The sequence below is a fragment of the Eleutherodactylus coqui genome, chromosome 5 (assembly GCF_035609145.1).
Source record: "Eleutherodactylus coqui strain aEleCoq1 chromosome 5, aEleCoq1.hap1, whole genome shotgun sequence".
NCBI lineage: Eukaryota > Metazoa > Chordata > Amphibia > Anura > Eleutherodactylidae > Eleutherodactylus > Eleutherodactylus coqui.
Window position 1 is genome coordinate 215942636 of NC_089841.1, and position 23208 is coordinate 215965843.

Here is a 23208-nt window from a genome sequence, read left to right on the forward strand (position 1 = left end):
AATGGGGATTGATTCATTCTATAATGTTACAATGAGCCCAGTGGCCGCTGTAATGCTACACTAATGCTCCTCTTGGCTGCGAGTCATACTGTAACACCAGCTACAATGACAGACATTAGAAAACCTCGGCTTATATTGAGACTGGATGTGCTCAATTTACACAGAAAGAGACAGCTCGGCAAAAACAACTGTCAGGTTCTCGAAATCCGATTCTAATGCTCACATGTACAGCCTGCCCAACGACTTCTTGTACAAGGAACAAAAACACCTACCTTTCCTCAGTTGTAAGTCATCTGGAGCAGGGGTGAATCAGTGCACTGGTCATTTATGCAGCTTGTCCCAAAACCCTAGGAAATGACACAAAAAACAGTCAGCAAATAAATAGCAGACCTTCATTAGCATGGGCTTTATAAGCAGCAAGTATATGATCTAGCATCCATGTATCGAGGTTGGGTCACTGTTGTGTGGATATGGTATACTCAATATATGTGAAACTCAGCCGAGATGTGAACACCATTTATTAAGAGGTGACTGGGTGGCTAGGATGACGGAAACAGCCAAGCTCGGCTGAGTTATGCCGTTTCAGCAGATTCCGAGTTACAGAATCATTGGAGCTCACTGTGCTACGCTGTTTGCATAGCTCCCATAGACAGTGATAGATGGAAGATTAAGTACATGGGCAGAGAAAATACATGTCACCATTACACAGTAAATGGGAAACCGCTGGGTAAAACTGACATGGAAAAGGACTTGGGGATTTTAGTTAACTGTAAGGTTAACTGGAGTAACCAGTGTCAGGCAGCTGCTGCCAAGGCAAATAGGATCATGGGGGGCATCAAAAGAGGTCTAGGGGCACATGATGAGAACATTGCTCTTCCTCTTTACAAGTCACTGGTCAGACCACACATGGAATATTGTGGACAGTTTTGGGCAGCAGTACTCAAGAAGGACATATCAGAGCTTGAGCGGGTACAAAGGCGGGCAACTAAAATAATAAACAGAATGGGTGGACTACAATGACCAGAGAGGTTATCAAAATTAGGATTATTTCATTTAGAAAAAAGATGGCCGAGGGGCGACCTAATAACTATGTATAAATATATCAGGGGACAATACAGACATCTCTCCCATCATCTATTTATACCCACGACTGTGACTGTAACAAGGGGGCGCCCTCCACATCTAGAGGAAAGCAGGTTTCTACACCGACATAGAAGGGGGTTCTTTACTGTAAGAGCAGTGAGACTATGAAACTTTCTGCCTGAGGATGTGGTGATGGCGAACTCGATAAAAGAGTGCAAGAGGAGGCCAGGATGTTGTTCTTGAGCGTTACAATATTACATGTTATAATCATTAATAACTTTCCAATTCAGATTGCCAGATGGAAGTCAGGAAGGAATTTCTTAAATGGGTAAAATTGGCTTTTTGCCTTCTTCTGGGTCAATATTGGTGGGAGGGGGTAATAGGTTGAATTGGATGGACATATTTATCTTTTCAGCCTTACATACTATGTTACTATTGGAATAACGGAAACAGCATAGTGCAGGGCTCTCGAATATTTCCATCCTGCTTACCAACTCTGGCCACTGCATTCAGGGTGGCTTAATGGTATATTCAGTGGATATGTCATAAAAGTCTGAGATGGCAATAGTCTTTTAAGGGATGCAGAAAATTTCAAAGAAAGCAATTTATATGTTCAAAGGGCTACTGGTGGGCTGTTCGCATGAAACGCACTATTGGGGCTTCTTCAGGCGACTGTTTTTGCGTGCGCAAAGTATACAGGCACAATGTTCAGAGAATAGAACCCATGGATGTCAGTGGGTTTGTTCTCATGAACGTGTCTTGTGTGCGTATTTCGTGCATTTGCAAAAAAATACGTGCTGCTCTGTTTTCCTGCGTATTTGCACACCAAGGACCTCATAGAAGACTATGGTGCATAAATACACACTCAGAATGTGCGCAAATGTGCAATACGTTGCGCCATTCCAGCAGAAAGAGAGCACACCTGACCTCATTAGGCTAAACAGCCTCTTAAACATGGAAGGGGTATGTTGCACACACGTGTGAACTAGCACTATGTGCGCAAAAAGTACAGTACTATACCCCAATATGCACGCAAATCAACCTCATCAACCTCGTTCACTGCAAATACAGTGCGCTGAGGAAAGCATATTTGCGCCTACGCAAGGAGTAAAGAGCAGTGCAAAACAATGGGGAAGATTGTTGTTAAGGGTTTATTCACACAGGGATGTGTGAGTTCGGACCACGAAAAAAAGGCACCATTTTCAATGAGTGTGTGCGCATGTGACATCCATATGCATTATATATGTGCGGCTTTTACTTTTGTGTATCAGCAGTTTTTTCCCTAGAATTGCTTAGCATTGAGCAGTGAAAAGCGGAGTGCAGTCGGATGCCATCATGCCCACTCCGTTTATTTTGCACTCTCATTCACTTTAATGGGTCATTCTGGTCTGTCAAAATGGATCAGAATAGGAAATGCTGAAACTTGTTTTACATGGAATATTGGTCAATGTGCCGGATAGAAAATACACCAATCACTAAGGGGACCCTGTGGCATATTATCAGGTGTACTGGGCACACATTTGTACATGTACTGTTATGGCCTTTCTGCAGCTGCACATTAACTGGATATATTCTAAGTGGTGCACACAATATTATGGACAATTCTGTGTTCACGCTCATGCTGAGATGTCAATCTAGTTCAATTAATAGACAATCCAGTTTAATATATAGTCCATCTAATTCAATATATAGTCCATCTAGTTCAATACATGGTTCATCTAGATCGATATATAGTCCATCTAGATCGATATATAGTCCATCTAGTTCAATACATGGTTCATCTAGATCGATATATAGTCCATCTAGATCGATATATAGTGCATCTAGTTCAATATATAGTTCATCTACTTCAATATATTGTTCATCTAGTTCAATATATTGTTCATCTAGTACAATATATAGTCCATATAGTTCAATATATAGTCTATATTGTTCAATATATAGTCCATCTAGATCGATATATAGTCCATCTAGTTCAATACATGGTTCATCTAGATCGATATATAGTCCATCTAGATCGATATATAGTGCATCTAGTTCAATATATAGTTCATCTACTTCAATATATGGTTCATCTAATTCAATATATTGTTCATATAGTTCAATATATAGTCCATCTAGTTCAATATATAGTCCATCTAGATCGATATATAGTGCATCTAGTTCAATATATAGTTCATCTAGTTCAATATATTGTGCATCTAGTTCAATATATAGTTCATCTAGTTTAATATATAGTCCATCTAGATCGGTATATAGTTCATCTAGTTCAATATATAATTCATCTAGTTCAATATATTGTTCATCTAGTTCAATATATTGTGCATCTAGTTCCATATATAGTCCATCTAGTTCAATATATGGTTCATCTAATTCAATATATTGTTCATCTAATTCAATATATAGTCCATATCGTTCAATATATAGTCCATCTAGTTCAATATATACTTCATCTAGTTCAATATATAGTCCATCTAGTTCAATATATAGTCCATCTAGATCAGTATATAGTGCATCTAGTTCAATATATAGTCCATCTAGTTCAATATATTGTTCATCTAGTTCAATATATTGTGCATCTAGTTCAATATATAGTTCATCTAGTTTAATATATAGTCCATCTAGTTCAATATATAGTGCATCTAGTTCAGTATATAGTCCATCTAGTTCAATATATAGTCCATCTAGATCGGTATATAGTACATCTAGTTCAATATATAGTCCATCTAGATCGATATATAGTTAATCTAGTCCAACTTATCATGCAAAGGACGAAAACATAAAAATAGCGTTCCGAAGTGCAACTATAGGTGATAATTGAAGAAGCAGTAGAATGAATCAAAGAGACTGAGGGACCGTTCTACTCTCTGCAGGTGGTAGTGATCTACAACCCATAACCAGACAATGCCCATAATCTCCTCTTACAGTCCCTCCCAGAACTCCTCAAATCATGATTTTGAATTTTAATGAAACACCATACAAAAATGACCAATACAGACGTGAAAGCAGGCCGCAATAGCGCCAAAGTGGGTAGAAACCAGAGCATCAGCGACTACTCATGTCAGTGAGAGATACTGGCTTGAACTTCAGCACAAACTGACATAAAATTTGCAGCAAACATGCGTGTTTTATTGTTTTAAAAACAAGTATTACACAATACTCCTTTTTTTGTAAAAGCTACATGCAGTTCCACACGTTCCATGTGTTATTTATGGTTGACTACGTGAGAAAAAAAGTTACAAAATATGCAAATGCCCTGTTCTCATTTGCACAAGGAAAGACTAGAAGCAATGGGATGAAACTGAAAGGGAGGAGACACAGATTAGATATTAGACAAACTTTCTGACAGTGAGGATGATCAATGAGTGGAACAGGCTACCACAGGAGGTGGTGAGTTATCCTTCGATGGAAGTGTTCAAACAGAGGCTGGACAGACATCTGTCTGGGATGATTAAGTAATCCTGCATTGAGCAGGGGGTTGGACCGGATGACCCTGGAGGTCTTTTCCAACTCTACCATTCTATGATTCTATGAAATACAAAAGAAAGAGCATGCTGCAACTTGCTAAAAAGTCACAAGGTGACTAATAAGGTGCTTCTGAGAAAATTATACTTTCTATTCACTTACAGCTAAAACCTGGCTACAGCGTTTTTCACATGTAATATAGTCTATTATAGCAAATACATGAGCTATGGCTTGGCTTTAGGCCTCATGCACATGGTTGCACTACATGCACAGAAGCTATACAGTGTCATGCAAAAGTCACTACGGACCTAAAACTCCATGTATAGCACCTCCATATATATGAAATTTGGACAGTTTGTCCCTTACATTTTGCAATTAGAGACATAACGAGGTACCTGTATGATCTCATACCTATAGGTGCTATTAAAGCCAAGGCAGAAGCTGGCAGCTGTTTAAGGGCAAATATAATGACTTGCCTTCTAATGTATTTGCACTGTATAACCAATTGTGACCAGGCAGCATATATTGCTGTAGGTGCCAGGGTCCTAAAAGAATGTAACTTTAGTGAGCCAGGGTTCATTTTAATGAATAGTTGCCCATGTGACAGCAATCATACTGTACTGAACATGAAAGACAAAGAAGGTCAGTGCATTCTGAAAACCATGCCCTGGGCATCAAGAAAGCCTGTGCAACCCCTGGGCGCCACATTACTCTGCAGCTGTAAGGAGCCATCACTTGGTATGTTCAATGATCAGAATTTAATTGTATCAGCTGTGTAGTGAGGTAGTTGAAGTGATACAATAAACTATTCAAGTATAACTTGCTGTACTTCTCAGCAGTCAAAAACAGAACACTACTCCCTTGTACAGGTCTGTTTGGAGAACGAAACCAAAATCGGCAACGGAAGCATCCAAGATGATAACAGGCAATAAAAGTGAATAATGCAACTTGGTTCATATGAGGTAAAACTTTGTGAAAGCTTGTAAACAAACACGTGCGCTCTTAGTGGTTCACAAGTTGAATAGATATGCAGAGCAGTCTATTCACTTCTATTGTATATCCAGTAGATCCCTGGCTGAACTACAACAAAGCAGTTTGATATAAACTCTCCTAGCAGGTGATGGATTCTGCTTCCATCAAAGTCAACCGAATAAACTGTTTGACCAACTGTGAATAATGACTTATTTATTCAGGAGAGTATCGCTATTTCAATACTATTTCAATAGGTGGCACTATGGAAGATAATTCCATTACTCATTTGCATGGCTTTTTTTCCCAGGGAGCATTGCATGACCTATGTAAGACTCCTTACTCTCTTGCATTGCTCTCCACAAGGCTAGCAATGACTCCGCCTTTCCAGATTGAAGAGAGTAGAAGGCAATGGGTGACAAATTTTAGAAATATCTCATAGAGGTTACCTTAATAGCCATTTAATGTATTAATATTAGGATGGTATTACACCAATGCTATTGGCTTCTACTAGTGCTCACGTTTTCAAGATATGTGCCAGGCTGAACATCCGAGTGCAGGTGCTTCCCGACAACTAGTGCTAAACCGCGTGCATAGGTTGTTCCTATGTCTAAGCACTCTTTCTAGTTCTAGGAGGACAAGGCTAGCTGAATGTGTCCTAAGGGCAAGATTCCACACTGTGGTAGCCATAAGCCACTGAAATCTCACTCATCTGTAGAAGATTTTAATTGTAAAAGTGCAACAAGATTGCGTAGTCATTGGCCACCATTCATGGGCAAAGGTTTGGTGGCATGCGTGGGATCCTACCTTAATACATGTCTCTGAACATCTACAAAGATGTCACAGAAGAATTTGGGAGTACAAATTTATGGCCATGTTTGATACCCTCAAGAATGGAATGAACCTCAGCCCGGGATTCTTGCATAAGTGAGGAATATGAAAGGTCTGAAGGGGGTCAAGACTAGAGATGAGCGAACGTACTCGGATAAGCACTACTCGTCCGAGTAATGTGCCTTATCTGAGTACCGCTGTACTCGTCTTGAAAGATTCGGGACGCGCTGCGGAGCGGGGAGCTGCAGGGGAGAGCCGGGAGGAACGGAGGGGAGATCTTTCTCTCCTTCTCTCCCGCCCGCTCTGCCCCGCTCCCCGCTGCGACTCACCTGTCAGCAGCGGAGCGCCCCGAATCTTTCAGGACGAGTACAGCGGTACTCGGATAAGGCACATTACTCGGACGAGTAGTGCTTATCCGAGTACGTTCGCTCATCTCTAGTCAAGACGGGTGTCCACTTCCCAATCATTTTTTGTTTGGAGTGAAGTTGTGATAATACCTTGTTTTACTTCTTTTTTGGCATTAAGAGGCGTAATAACTGGTGCTATAGTATAACTAGATTGTGGGTACGGTGAATGTCATAAATTACACTTAGCTATACAGAAGAAGGGTAGAAAGGAAAGATATATATTTTGGATGAAGTTACTTTGCAAGTGACATGGCTTATGCGTTATTCTGTCTGGAAGGCCATTGTCCTCTAGCAGAACTTTCCAGATAACTTTATACATTAAATACATGATAAAAACCACAAAGTTGTTAAAGAGTCTTGAGTATAACACCAAATTACATTATTCAGTTCTCCAGGGTAAATATCAAGAGAAGGTTTATGACGTTTAGATATTACCTGCCGTACGCAGATGCCACACCTGCAAGGAAATGTCAGGGTGTGTGCAGTTCCGGGTGATTTTTTTTTTGGCTTCTGAGTAGCAGTTCTGCTTGTCTGATCCTCTTTCATTTGCCTGGGTGATCAGTTTTCCTAAAGCCATACTCAGCTTAAGGCCACATTCACATGAGTGGAGCGTAAAATATCCGTAATACGGATTCGTAATAAGGACATGTTACAGATAGAGATGAGTGAGCACGCTCGAATAGGGCAGTTACTCAAGTGAGCATCGCTCTTATCCAGTAACTGCATTCTTGTCCGAGCAGGCTCGGGGGGTGGCGGGTGGGAGCGGGGGGAGAGTGAGAGAGATCTCTCTCTCTCCCCCCTGCTACCCCCCGCCGCCCCCCCCTTCACCCCTGCCGCCCCCTCCCCGAGTCTGCTTGGACGAGAATGCAGTTACTCGAGAAGAGCGATGCTCACTCGAGTAACTGCCTTATCCAACATGCTTGCTCATCTCTAGTTACAGATGATATTGCAGCCATATGTCATTAGTATGTGATCTATATTTGTTTCCATATTTGCTGTCATTGGTTTTATTTTCTTCTGGGCAAATATAGATTACCAATGAAGATAAATGGCGGAGGCCCATACAGATCAAATGCTGATGACCATACTGCTGACATAAGGATGCACCCGTATGTTAACTCCTTTCCGTAGACTGGAATGAACGTATTTCTCACGTAATCCGGACAAAAATTAATGCATGCCGCCTTTTTTAAAACATGGCTCTGAAAAATACGCCCAGGTAACCAGATATATAGGTTTATAGAAGCCCAATTTTACAGTCTGCAAAACACGAACCGAATAAGAACTAAAAATATGCTTGTTTGAAAATGGCCTAAAGGAGGATTTCTAATCAATTACGCGTACCCATAGTACAAAGCAGTCAGTCCTTTCTGGTAATACTTATACTGAGTTCAGTTTAAGCCATGAAAACAGAATTTCTTTGTTCTTCTATTGCAAATACTGATCATCTTACACTGTACCAAAGATCATTGTCTTTAATGTCGGCAAGATTAAAAAACAGCTGAGGAAATTAATGAGTCTATTTGCATATTATTTGATATTCTTTCAGCGTAGCATGAAGTGCAGTAGGGCCCGAGCTGATATTTTCAATGGCTAAGAATAAAAATGCTGCAAATGTGACCTCAGGTATCTCCACAGAAACTCTTCACAATTCAGATACCAAAGTCCTGCAGAGTTTTTACTTAGGCAGATGGCTTGGGCTTCTTCTGTCTTCCCATGGACATAATAGGTTGCATGTCAGTATATCACCAACAGGCATAATATACTACTTTACAGAAGTATTGCAGTGTATTATAGAAATGATCAAATATTTGCTTGGTCAAGTTCCATAGTAAAACAAACAAAAAAATATCTATCTACCCTTACCCCCATCTGGTATTATTTCCCACCCAATGTCATATCTCTCTCCTATTATCAACTCCCTACTTTATCATCAACTTATACCCCAATTGAAGGCAACTGTTGTACCCACTTTTTGGTGCTCTGTACATTCTTCACACTGCACTCCATGCAGCAGGAGGTGTCAGCAGTTCTCACCTGCAGATCTGACAGATCCTGTGCTTTGTAGCATATGCGAGGAGGCGGGTTTACTCTTTTGGATTACATAGCACAATATCTGAAGGGCAGTCACAGTGCAAATGGATCTACCCTATTCGCATTTGCACAAGGAAAGACTAGAAGCAATGGGATGAAACTGAAAGGGAGGAGACACAGATTAGATATTAGACAGTGATCAATGAGTGGAACAGGTTGCCACGAGAGGTGGGGAGTTCTCCTTCAATGGAAGTGTTCAAACAAAGGCTGGACAAATATCTGTCTGGGATGATTTATAGAATCCTCCACAGAGCAGGGGGTTGGACCCGATGACCCTGGAGGTCCCTTCCAACTCTACCATTCTATGAGAGCCATGGGTGATAGCAGTTGACAACTCCTGCTGCAAGAAGTACTATACTGCAAGTGTGGAGAGTATAAGGTGCTAATAGGTGGGTAAGACAGCTGCCTTCTATAGGGGAGAGGAGGTGGCAATGATATTGTGTGAATGCGTTGCGCAGCCTTGCTACTAGCAGCAATGGTAACCCCTAAGGGATGATGCACCCTGTGCGGTTGCACAGGTTGTACACACTACGCCCTGCCCTATTTGTAATTATCTTGTGAACACTCTGCCAGTACAATGGGGACATTCTGCTTTCACAATTTGTAACAGGGTGTAGCACTTATTATAAAATTAATTTTAAGCCCCTCTCCTATTGGCTATCCTACGTCCTATGTAACAAGAGAATAGTGCTGTATCAGCATTATATCCCTTTGTAATACATATCTGATTTAAGGTGGTTTCATACAGGCAATACAATCGAGCAAAGAAGCAGATTTATAAAACCAATGATTTACAATGGCTTCCTTCACGTCAGCGATGTTTTCACTGATGCGATGTTGTGAGAACAAAGAATCATGGTGTGTCCTATCTTTCTGCGATATGCGATTTATTTTTTATCTCCAATGTTGCCCTATGGAGCCTCCTTTTTATTGCACCCCAACACACAAACTTGCGTTGCAATGCGATTTTTAACATTAGCAAGTCCTATTAACTTTTGCAATAAAATTTTCTATCGTGGGCGGCAGCAATGCGAAATTATGCTAAAAAAAAAAGCATTGCTGACGCTCAAAAATCATGGAAACAAAGATACAAGTTTGCGGCGATTTTTTTACTACAAAATCACGATCGCCTGCGTGGAACTCGCCTTACAATGTAGTCTAAAGACTGCATTAATAAAGTTTACCAGTTCATAGCTGTAACCATACTGAAGTAGACCCCTTCACACGAGCATATGCATATTTGCTCACGCCAGAGCGGAATTAACTATGCTTTTTTGCGAATGCATTTGCGTATTTTACTGTACTTTGTACACAGCAAATAAGCCACAAAATACGCTAGGAGATGCGTACAAAGTTGGGTAATGGCACAGCAAAAGGAATACATCTGGAATCCATTAGACTAATTAGCCATTTCAATCAGCGAGTCTTTTTTATTCTGCGCGCAAAAGAACATACCTTGCTGTTGCAAAAAGTACAGTAAAACACGCCAAAGTATAGTTCATTCCGCTCAGGCGTGTGCAAATACGTATATGCTTGTGTGAAGGGCGCCTAAGGGTGCGTTCACACATCACTGACCCTAAATGAGTCTCTGGGTTCAATTGGTCAACTTTCGAAAATGTGCTACTCCCATAAGATGAATTTTACCCAGGGTGGTAACTGCGCTGCTCTGAGGGGCGTCTCAATAATAAACTATTGGATGTCAGTCTACATTCTTCATAGTCATGCAGCAATATGTTCTGGGATGGAAACAGGAAAGAATGGAAATAGGAAAATGTATTCCAATTGTAGAAAACAAAACGTGTTATTTCCCTTTATCAGGAACTCCCTCCAATCAGTGTTTGTCCAACGCTATTAGTGATGATGCTGCAAGAGACACTTTAATGGAGCTCAGATAATAATCAGTATTTGGACAGATGGGGTATCATATTGGTACCATCTGACCTTCTTCAGTGAGTTCTAAAAATTAGGTAATTGCACCTACGATCCAGTTAAAGTATTGCGAGTGATTCCCAGTCCAGCAGCAGAGTGATATGATGTGATCTACACAACAGTAAATGCCTAACAAATGATTAGAAACATAATCATATTATTGGTACACTACGTCATGTATGTAGCCTGAAGCTGAATAAAAATATTAAGGGCGCTTTCAGACAGGATGGAAAATGCCGTCCCGGAATTACGCACCAAAATCCACATGATCCACACGGGTGTATGTGAATTTGCGTGCACGTTTTTGCATCAGCGGATTTTACTGTACTTTTTCCGTCTGCAAGGCTTGCCCATTTGCGCGCAGCAAAAAAATACACCCCGATTGAAATGACTAATTAGTCTAATGAGTTTCAGATACATTCTTTTTCCTGCGCAGTTGCGCAGTATTTCACGCATCTCCTTGTGTATTTTGGGCCCACTTGTGCATCTCCATTGACTTCTATGTGGATTTTTGGTGCAGGGTAATAGAGCATGCTGCTGTTTTTTGCTGCACAGGAAAAATACGCAATGTGAATGAACCTATTGAAATCAATGGGTTCTATTCACTGCGCATTGCGCATGCATATCTAGCCCATGTGAATCTGCCCTAAATGCATATTTTCATGTGGAATTGCCTGCAGGATTCTGCCATTTTCAATTCTGCATCAAAATCTACACGTTTGCAGATTAGGTTTTGGTGCTGAATAATCCGCAAGAGGGCAAATTCAGCAACATTGTTGCGAAATGTTCCGTCCCTTCTGTAGATACCCTAATATCACTTATGTAGCATAAGTATTAATACGCTCAACATAACAATATGCTATGAATCAGTTCACTGGTAATTGATGATGAGACCCATGCAATGTACAAAGTATTCCAAACACTGCCTGTTGTCATGAAGAACTGTTTCAGTGTTGGACATGAGTTTAATTTATTATATATCTATTTTATTCCTTATATTTTAAACATTTTATATATATATATATATATATTTATATATATATAATTTTTTTTATAAGCTAAGGCTAGCATATCTGTACATCCTGCCATGGACAAGAATATTCCTGTGAATACCATGAAATCAGCAACTTGTTAAACAGGAAGGACATGTAAACTGCTGATGAGATGAACTGAGAATGGGGTCATGTTATTACAAATTCCCAAATTCATTTCTAGAGAAACAGGATCTGATTTCATAATACTATTTTACTTAGATTATTAAAGTTAAATTCTGAAAAATATCCCTATGTATAGCTCTAGTCTCATTCAAGTGAATAGATTAAGCTGCAATACCCGATACTGTCACTATGAACCATATAGCACTGTGCCTAGTATACAGCGAAGAGACTGCAGCGCTCAGCAGGGCACGATGGTCTATTTAAAGAGCTGACTGGTGGGGTACTAGTAGTCATGATGCTGATGGCCTGTCCTAATAATGGGTCTTTATATCTAAGTCCTGAAAACCCCTTAAACACTCTGTAAGAAAGCAGCTGTATATATCTGACGATATAAAATGCCAGAAGAGCTCATTTGTTGCAAGAACTTTTTATAGTAATTTCTGTGCATTAATGACTCGTAAACAGTCTTATGATATCGATGACGACCTAGAATTAGCAGCATCCCGATGGAAAAGAGGCCTTAATCAGCTTTTGAGAAGCTTTCAATAAATTCTGCATATTTGGCATTTAACTGAAAGACAGCTGGTAGAAACACTGTCTTGATGAAAACACGTGCCTCCCCGCGCCCCGCATGTTATTTTCTGTATATTACTCCATGTTTAATGGCATCACAATCTGCATATTACCTTTCTGACTGAGTAAGTAGATATCGTCACTCTGTATCAAAAACATTTCACTATGTTCTTTATGAGCAATCTGTTATCTTTCTGCATACAGGGGCTTGGGAAGGGGGGGAGGGGTACATTGGGACTTATCCATAAATACTAGTGTAGTCAAAAATTAGAATCACAAAAGGTGGAATCACATTACTGACATGTCATTCAAATGCAGGTTTAAACAATGAAAGATGTGATCTGGTTGAGCAATATGGAGCGTATGGTAATGGGAAAGGGCTCCACGTTTATATATACAGGAGCTAGGACAATGACGCATTGTACACTATGGAATGGCTACAGTGTGTTTTGTTTGAGATGTTTGATCCTTCTTGATATCATTTACTGTATGGCCCAATGTCCACGGGCGAATATGATTTACGGAATCCGCGCGGGTCAGGTGCGCGGAAGATACGAAAATCAAGCCACCCATAGGGATACACGGGCTTCTGCAAGTGAAATAAAGCATGCGGATTTGATATGCCGAACCTTTGTTCCAGAAAAAAAATCCCAGCATGCTCCATTTCACTGCTGATCCCGCACGAACGGCTTCCATTGAAGTCAATTGTGGATGGGCCGTCGATTCAGCGGGAAAGCAAGAGTTTAAAATAAAAACTCCACTGCGCAAGTCCATCATTATATTATAGGGTACTTTAAATGATACCATTGAAAAATACAAGTGGTACTGCAAAAAATAAGCCCTCATGTAGCCATGTAAGTGGAAAAATATGAAAAATAGTCTTTTTTTTTCAAAGTGAGGAGGAAAAACCGAAAATGAAAAGCCTGTCTATACATGAATGGGTCGGATTCCACATTTGTGAATGCCCGCAGAGGAGTCCAACCCAGTGCCCAGCTGGCATCTGCGTGTATGTCTTTTCTTCTGTACTGCGGATGATACGCCCCCGCTCGCCATCGGACATGCGCAGTACAGATTTTTTTTTAAAACCCGCCTTTCCCGCATCATTGCCTAGCAATGACATGGAAACTGCTACCTTCCCACAATGACAATTGCGGAAGGGCCGTGGCTCGTATGGATTCCATTGACTTCAATGGAAGCCGTCTGTGTGGAATCCGCGTTAAAATAGAGCATGCTGCAATTTTTTTTTCTGCGAGTGGAAAATCGCAGTCACTGTTCGCTCGTGTGAGCAGACATGCGGATGCTCTATTGGTTTGAATTGGTGCGGAATGCCGGAGATCGTCCACGCTGGAGACGATCACGGATTCTGCAATTCAAACCCGTTCGTGTGCAGGCAGCCTAAGGGGTTAAAAACACAAGATAGTACAGGTCTATTCAGTGTTTAAGATTGTCTGCTGGAATGATTTTGTGCCAAACTGTGCTGTTTAATTATGCCAAGTGTTCTAATGCATTATATTACCTTACATTAGAATATGTGCTTCAGGCTGAATGCTGTTTATAGAATCCGTGATCTCCGGGAAGACGGAAAAGAGTCAGCTGCTCCGTAGAAAGTGCTTCGACCATCCAGTGCAATGTTTTAGATTGACTCATTCAGATGCAATATATTGTCAGACATAGCCCAACTAGAGTATGCTGAATGATGAATGTGAACATATCACCAACCTTATGCCAACTAATCAAATATTGTTGCATCTGCTTTACATCTGCCAATTATCACTCAAAAATAAACGTGCGATTTACACATCTTGGGGACATTTTTGATAGCAGTTTTTTTTATTGTCTTCTACAGTCTAAAATGCAACAATGTATCAAATGTTGCAAAATATTGCTATAGTTGTGAGCCTGAATCCCAACCAAAACCATAAATGAGTGCTGCCTGATTTGTAACTTTCAATAACTCCTATTGATTACTACTGATTGGCACACGTTGTAGTTATCTCTATTACTGCCGTCACTCATAGATTTCTTTACAGACCATTCGTTTCAAAGGAGGGGAGGAGAACAAAGAATAAACTGCACAAACAGATATAAAGTTAGAGAGACATATGTAAAATGAGGAGCTGAAGGCTGTTTGAGAGTTTTTTCAGGACTTTATAAAAAGTTAAATAAGCTAAAATTCAGTAAAAATGAAAAAATGGAATACTCCCCTGTCCCAGCTGCTGCCGGTCCAGTGTTGCAGCCCTGCTGCATGAAACCCAGAGGACGCGGCGGGCGGTCATGTGCCGTTCATTGTGCACGTGACTGCTCAGCTATTCACAGGTCTTAGTAGCCCTAGAGGAATCAACGCTGAGAGATCACATGCACAATGAATGGCACATGACCGCCTGCTGCTTTTTCCAGGTCCAGTGCGGTGGGCAGCAGCGCTCAACCAGGAGCCACGTTTGTTTTTTTTTTATTTTAACCCTTTGCAATCCAATTTTGGATTCAGGGTTTCCTAGGGGGCTTTCTCTTTCTGACATTATACAATGACGCCATCTGCTGGCTAGAGCAAGTACTGCGGTATTGAACATGCTGGAGAGGCCCCCCGATAACAGAGCGGCGAGTAATCTACAGCAAGAATACCCTGCCGGACGTCTTCCCACATCGGAACTGTAGAGCCTTCAATCAGAATGTCTTCAGACGTCAGACAGTGGATTTGGAAAGGGTTAAGCCCGTAAAACTTTTTTTTTCAGCAGGCAATTGACAGCTGGGATCTAGGCTACAAATTGCTTGGTTGCCCCTGCCTCGTGAGGACTCCACATCCTTTTTTGTACATTATTGCAAACTAACGAGTTTTTAATGAACCCGAGATTTGAAACAGAGCTCTAGTTATTGGAGAATCCCATGTTAGCTTTGCCCTTTCTATTATGTTTTATTTTCACCATACAGACCATATTTGAAGCATTGACCACACAAGCTCACATTTTCCTTGGCTAACTGCCCTGCATATGAGTCTAAAATAGTTATTTTGGATTCAGATGGAATTAGTAATATAATCTTGAAGTTACTGTAGATCTAGTTATGGCAGTCAGCTATTTCAGGAAAGTCACATCTTAGTTTCTTTCCAGGTGGAGTTGCAGCGTATATTAATTAAAGTATTATAGTGGCAGAGACTTTATAAGGCATTTGTTTGTTCTTACTCTGGATCATCACAGTTAATACTCATACACTCTTTTTTATAGACTTTATCTTCATTTTCTTGGACTTTCTCTATTTCGGGAAGGTGTGTAACCTCAATGTTTGGAGAACTGTACATAATTATGCAGCTTTCCATGTAGCAGCCTTCTTTACCTAAAGCTCATCATACAGATTCTGCTGGTTTTACATGGGATGACAGTCGGCTAAACCACTGCATGGGCACTGACGTCACCGCTAAGGTTGTTGGTGCTCATGCAGAGTGCTTGGACAGACAGACTTTGCCGCTGAATCGCACACTTCTTGCTCAACGCTTCACTTTTCATGTGAAGTTCTGAGCATTTACACGGAACAAAAAGACCACAATCCAGAGATGGTTTTTATGCTGACTGATAGCGATAACGTCTTGCTTATCGCTCACATTCGTTCGTTTAAACATATTTTGAGGGATAATTATGCAATTGGCCCATTAGATAGTTGCCAGCAGAATGCCTGTTATGCCTCCCAACCACCATACACATGCATGCTTGACTTAGCTGAGTGTGCAAATGGGGACAAGCTGTTCCAAACACCTCTGACTTACCTCCCATGAGAAGATGGGGCACTTGCAGTCAGAGGAGAGTCATGACGCCCCTGTACACATTAGATGGTTGGTTGATTCCACAAAAGTAATTTTTTTGCAAGCCTTTAAAACCCTGACAAAAAAAATGTATGTGAAGGACTTAAGTGCACGCTAAACTAAACCTATAAGGGTGGTCTCACAGCTGCATCGGGAGTTCTGCTTTCCTGCTCTGGAGCAGGAAAGGGGAATCCCCTGGCTGAATGGCTCTGTTTTAGTTCAGCACTGAACAGCGCTGAATGTACCCCATTGACTATAAGGCTGGGTCACATGGGACGGAAATCTTGCAGGATGTCCCCAGCGGGACCGCATGGAAATTCCGCAAGAAAGGCTGCTTCAAAACCCAGCCTGTATTCCGCGCAGTTTGTCTGCAGTGGACTGTCAGCAGAGTGTGACCGAAATTTTTGCAAATCTCATCCAATTTACTGCTTAGTCTCAGTTTGAAAAATGCATGTGGAATTTCCATGATTTCTGTCCCATGCGACCCCAGCCTGATGGGGTCTGTTTGCTTTCCCCTCAGCTGCCTGACTTTTAACATTATTCTTCCAGCATTTTGTTTCAGATCTGCAGCGGAACCTCCGACTGGAGCTTCCAACTTCATTATAGAAACATGTCACAAAGTTTGGTAAACAATCCAGGAAATAAAAAATATCCTACCAGCAGCACCAATATCCTCCCACCTCGGGTCAGGCTGAAAGCATGCAGTAGCCAGTAAAAGGAGTTCAAACCAGAAAAACTCCAAAATGTAGATCAGAGAGCATTAAGGTCACTGGCAGCATATAAGGATGCAGTAAAAATGCTATTTATTACCCCATCACCACAGAAGCAACGTTTCGACCAAAATGGCCTTCTTCAAGCTTAAATAACATGCCACACATTAAGACTATTTATAGAAAAATACATATATCAATTAACCAATCAGGATTAATGCTCCACCTACACCACAAGTATGTAACATTTACCACAGGTGTACAGTTGATTTCGGCCAGCGTTCCATCGCCATCCTCACCTCCATGTTAGTCCGACATCAGCGTCCATAAAGGAAACTGCGCCTGCGTCAGTCCTGATTCACTACGCAGGCGCGAGTTCGTAATCTAAATCCCGTGTGATCACCTATACCAAAGCAGAAGAGCCGCCCAATTGAAAGCAATGGGATGAAGGCAACCCCCCCAGCGATGATTTTTGGGGGGTTGGGTGGATTGAAATATAAGCCCCAACCCGAAAATCATCCCTAGCAACAGAAAAAAAAAATCATAACTCACCTAGAAGCACTGTCCGGCTCTTTTGTGTGGTCCCCAGCAGTCTCCTTCTGTATTTCTGGTGGCCGGGGATTGAAAAATCCCCGCCGCCTGAAAGTGCTGCCTCTGTTTGGCTGAGTGCTGTGACCAATCAGAGGCAGCGCTCAGCCATTCATTGAAATGCGCATATGAAACTTTTCCTATTCATGCGTTTTCTGCTTATGCGAGCAGCAAATTTTTTTCGTGCACATAAGTGTTAAAAAAAAACCACGCTCGTCTGACCTCAGCCTTAACACGCAGTGCGAAATGTGTTGCTGTGAATAAGGCCTTACAATCATTGTTTTCAGTGTAGCATAAGTAGTAATAACTCTGGGCGGATGCACTAATCCTGTCTAATAGACGGTGTAAACTTAGACCGGACAGGCTGAAAATGTACCAAAATTATCCCAGTGGCTCATGCTGGAGGATAAAGCTGATGTATCTTTAGATACTTATGTCTAACTTTACACCGCCTATTGGTTGGCTGAGGGATCACTCACACAAGTGTATGTGGCCCACATATTAGGACTCTTTGGCATGCCTCAGCACAATGAATTTGCGCTAAGTCTTTTTTGCATGCATGTCAGCGTATTTTAGGTATAAAAGCCCATTGATGTCTATTGGCCAGTCACAGCTGCATTTTTTCCCCACTTGTACGTGTTAGGGCGGCTTTACACGAGCGTATTCATGCGAGTGAAAAAAAACACGCAACATGCTCTATTTTAGTGGATATTTGCGCACCAAAGTTCCGCAAAGAAGTCTCTGCACACGTGGGTATGCGCGAAACGCTGCTAACACCTTGTTCGGCTTAATAGCCATGTAAATCAGGGCGGACTGATTTCCTCCCCTTTGTGAACTAGCGGTGCTTGCGCAAATATGTACAGTATTTGCACTGGCACATGCGCAAATAAGAGTTCTTCACAGCGCAAAAACGACACACTACCACGTGTATTTTTGCACGTATGCTTGCATGAGGCCACCCTTATGCGCATAAAAAATACACCTGTAACATACGGGCCATATACACCTGTGTGAGCAAGCTCTTACTTTGTGCAGAGTTTTATGCCAAGGTCTTGATACAATTTAGGTGCAGCGCTACATCTGTGGCCATTAGAGATGAGCGAGTACCTGCCCGCTCGGGAGCAAAGATTCGGCTGCCGGCTCTCTCTCCCTCTCCCCCCCCCCCCCCCCGCTACCCCCTGCTCACTGCCGCATCTCACCTCTCACCCGCGCCGGCAGCCGGACCTTTTCTCCCGAGCGGGGAGATACTCGCTAAGGACAATGCTCGATCGAGCAATTGTCCGTAGCAAGTATGCTCGCTCATCTCTAGTGGCCATGCCCTTTTCTGCTAGGTCATGCCCATGTGCTACACAATGTACAAAAACGACCGATGTTAGAATAGCGCCACCTGCTGTCTCCATTCTGTGTCCAGCTCAGTACCTGTTCCACCTGCTCAGTCGTGCCTCTCCCTTTGCTCCACTGCATACAGGCAAGACTGAGTAGTTGAATGGTGGACCGGACACAGAAAGGCTCTTCAATAGAAACAGCAGGTGGCGCTATTCTAACATCAGTCCTGGAATATCTGGAGATAGATACATTTCTTTTGATAAGAGTAAATACAAAACATGCTTATAATTATGTGCTGGATTTAACTATAAATATTTTCTTGTGTGACAACCAACAAAACCCCATTAATGGCAGATGATATATGACTGATTGACAGGACAGCTATAATTATTTTCCACTTACAAGAAAAGTAATAAATGCTTTCAGTACGCTTCCTGCAGCAATATATTCAGACCTTCATCCATCAAGGTTGCTTGTCATCCTCAGTCAAATGTATCACTGGGAAGATGATAAAAGCAGCAGCAGCATCAAAAGACTACCTGGGAAATTCTCCCCGGACTCTTCTATGTCTTCACATATAAAAATGTCCCTCTTCTTTCTTGACTAAACAGAATACATTTATATTCTAGCCCAAGTTTAAGCCCCTTTACTGTACAGTGTGCAAGCAGCTACATGTACACAGGGGCGCAGCTATAGGTGGGGATGGGGTAGCAGTCACAACCAGGTGCTCGTACCTGCGGGGGCCAAAGGACGGTCTACTACACAAGTGTCAAACTCAAGGCCTGCGGGCCAGATTCGGCCCTCCATGTCATTTTTTGTGTTCCACAATGAGGTCTGGACACAGAAGGACCGGGTCTCCACTTTCTTCGGAAGATGCTCTCTTGGCGCCAACACAAAGAGCGGGTGCCATATTGGATTCTGAGCTATGGAGCGCAACTCCACTCCACTCTGTTCAGCAACCCACAGGTGGTGGCACAGATCTGACAGCCCTACCCAGGCACCCTAGACACCAGGCAAGGTAGGAAGCTCAGTGCTATAGAGGTAGAAGGCGGGCAACACCATTAGGGCGGTTTCAGATGAGCGCATGCACAAATATGCTGACCTCAGCGCAATGTATTTGTGCAGTGAACAAGGTTTGATGAGGTAGATTTGCATGCGCATTGGTGCCTAGTACTTCACTTTTTGCCAGTTTACACACGTGTGAAGCCCCTCTTCCATGGTTTAAAAGGCTATTTAGCATAATGACATTTAACTGGGTTATTTTTCCCACGTATTGCGTGTTTGTGTGCATATTGAGTGCATATTTGCGCACCTCCCATAGATGTCTATGGGGCTCTTGGTACGCAAATACGCAGGGAAATAAGGAAGGATCTATTTTTTTGCGTGTGCAAAACGCGCTCTTGAGAACAAACACATTGACATTTTTTGTAGCATTTTTTCAGCAAAAGTCCCATACAAGTCTATGGCAGATGCAAAAATCCACAAAGGGAAGTGTGTGACAATGCGCAAAACTCAAAAGCCTCGTTCATGCGCAAATACGCCACACATGGGCGAGCGTTTCTGTGCAAAGGCTCATGTCACGCCACACTTACAGCTCCTTCACATGAGCATGTTTGCGCCCGTTTGTTGCGTGCGCTGAACACAGAGAAGAGAACACATTGATTTCAATGGGTTTGTTCTCATAAGCGCATTTTGCGTGCACTACAATTGCGCAATAAAGTGGGAAAAATAACCCATCTGGACCTCATTAGGCTAAATAGCCGTTTAAACCACAAGGTGTGTTGCTCGTGTTAGTGTACAATACCATGCGCCTATATGTGCGCAAATCACCCTCAACAACCTTGTTCACTGTGCAAATACGTTGCGCTAAGGCGAGTGTATTAGCGCATATACGCACATCTGAATCCGCCTAAATTTGCATAGGTAATGACTTATGTTCTCACCTTTCCCCATCTGAAGCTGGCCATGGGTGTGCCTTTGATATCCCATTAACATGCTGGCTTATTATTTATGGAAGGTGTAGAGAAGTGGCTGCCAAGTACTGTACCTGTAGTTACACTTATCTGGACTGAGATAAGCTATGAAAATCGTGCAAGCCTTATACAACTGTTCTTGGGAGCATTTCTGATAGAGTCGGGTATCCCCTCATATACACTAGGGATCTAACATGGATGGGTAAAAGCCACAGGTTCCAAAAATGAGTAAAACTATGACAACCATTGTAATTGTTATTGATTTCTTCATATTATGTTCTTTAAAAATTAAAACCTTATCGAATTAAAAAATAAATCAAGTTTTTACCCAGCATTCTCCACTCAAAACCCCCATAATTACAAAGTGAAAAGTGAATCTTTTTAAAAACTAACATTTTGCATGGACATAAATATTCAGACCCTGTGGGGACCTCCTGTTTCTCTTTGAGATGTTTCTACACCTTGATTGGAGTCACCTGGGGTAAATTCAGTCGCTTGGACATAATGTTCAAAAACACCCCCCTGTCTGTATAAGGTCCCACAGCTCACAATGCATATCAGAGCCAAAACCAAGTCATGAGGAGAAAGGAACAGCCTATGGAGCTCAGAGACAGGATGTGTGGAGGCACAGATCTGGAGAAGGCTGCAAAAATGTATGTTGCAAAAGCACAGTGGCCTCCATAATTATTAAATGGAAGATGTTTGGAGCAACCAAGACTCTTCCTAGAGCTGCCAACTCACCAAGCTAAGTAATGGGGAGAAGGGTCCTGGTAAGAGAGGTGACTATGAACTCAATGGTCACTTTGGTTGAGCTCCAAAGAACATGTATGCTGATAGGAAAAACCTCCAGAAGTTCAACCATCACTGCAGCATTCCACCAATCTGGGCTTTATGATGTAGTGGCCAGAAAGAAAAAAAAACACATGAAAGCCCTCCTGGAGTTTACCAAAAAGCACCTTAAGGCTGTGAGAAACAAAATTCTTTGGTCTAATGAAACCAAGATTGAACTTTTAGGCCTCAATTCTAAGCATTATGTCTGGAGGAAACCAGGCGCTGCTCATCAGCTGCCCAATGCCATCCCTACAGTTAAGCTTGGTGGTGGCAGCATCATGCTGTGGGGGTGTTTTTCAGTGGCTGGGACAGGGAGACCGGTCAGGGTAGATGGAAAGCTGAATGGAGCAAAGTACAGAGATATTCTGAATACCTGATCCAGAGTGCAAGTGACCGCAGACTGGGCAGAAGGGTCACCTTCCAACAAGACAATGACCTAAAACACACAGCCAGGACAACACAGCTCAGGAGTGACTTAGGGACAACTCGGTGAATGTCCCTGAGTGACCCGGCCAGAGCCCTGACTTGAACTCAATCGAACATGAAAATGGCTCCACACATGCCCCACATCCAACCTGACAGATCTTGAGATGATCTATAGAGTGGCAGAAAATCCCCAAATCCAGGTGTGCAAACCTTGTGGCATCAAACCTAAGAAGACTGGAGGATGAAATCACTGCTAAAGATGCTTCAACTAAGTACCGAGTGCAGGGTGTGAAGACTTATGTCAATGCAACATGTAAGTGTTTCATTCTCTTTTCAAATGTACCAAAATTTCTAACATTCTGTATTCACTTTGTCACTATAGAGTATTGAGTGCAGAATGAGGGGGAAAACGTGATTTCTTTTTTTTTAATGTTTTTATCGAACAATCGAGACAAATATCCAATACTGTAACCATACTTCAGACATCTTTAACCATTCCAAGGTCCAACAGCTAGACCAAGACATACAATGATATAGCATGAAACAATCTTTGACTGTCTGTCAGCGGGTATATGGATGGATAAAATCCCAATATATTTTTTTCTTATTTTATAGACTAACAATCAGAAAAAAAGAGAAGAAAAACAAACAAAAGGAACTGTACAAAAAGAGTTAATAGGAAAGAAAATCGAAAGAGAAACACAAACCCCTAGACCTGCTATGACCACAGAGCTATAAGTTATCTCCGTTTTTCATGTAATAAGAGTCGAAGAATATACGTCTGTGTTCCAAGGTTGTTATCAGCAAGAGAAACGACGTAATCTTGTAGATATGATACCTTTTAATGGCTAACAAAAATACATGATGTAATAATAGCGAGCTTTCGTACCAACGCAGGGTACTTCTTCCGGCTTAAATGGATTGGATCTGAAGAGGCATGCATATTTATACACACTTATAACATACATACTTATGACAAGGCACAGATATGGATGTGATTGGTTCGCACTTAAAAGGAATTCTGCAAACCAGAAAACAAACTTTTTTTGTCTAGGC

The 23208-nt window shown here is 41.8% G+C and overlaps 1 protein-coding gene across 1 annotated transcript in view; it reads right to left on the bottom strand.

Moving 5' to 3' along the window:
- PIP5K1B (phosphatidylinositol-4-phosphate 5-kinase type 1 beta) overlaps positions 1-23208 on the bottom strand; it is a 140663-nt gene that overhangs the window by 83599 nt on the left and 33856 nt on the right. The window contains exon 2 of the mRNA XM_066604199.1: positions 273-347. The gene's annotated coding sequence lies outside the window, so the exon portion shown is untranslated. The remainder of the gene's footprint in view (positions 1-272; positions 348-23208) is intronic.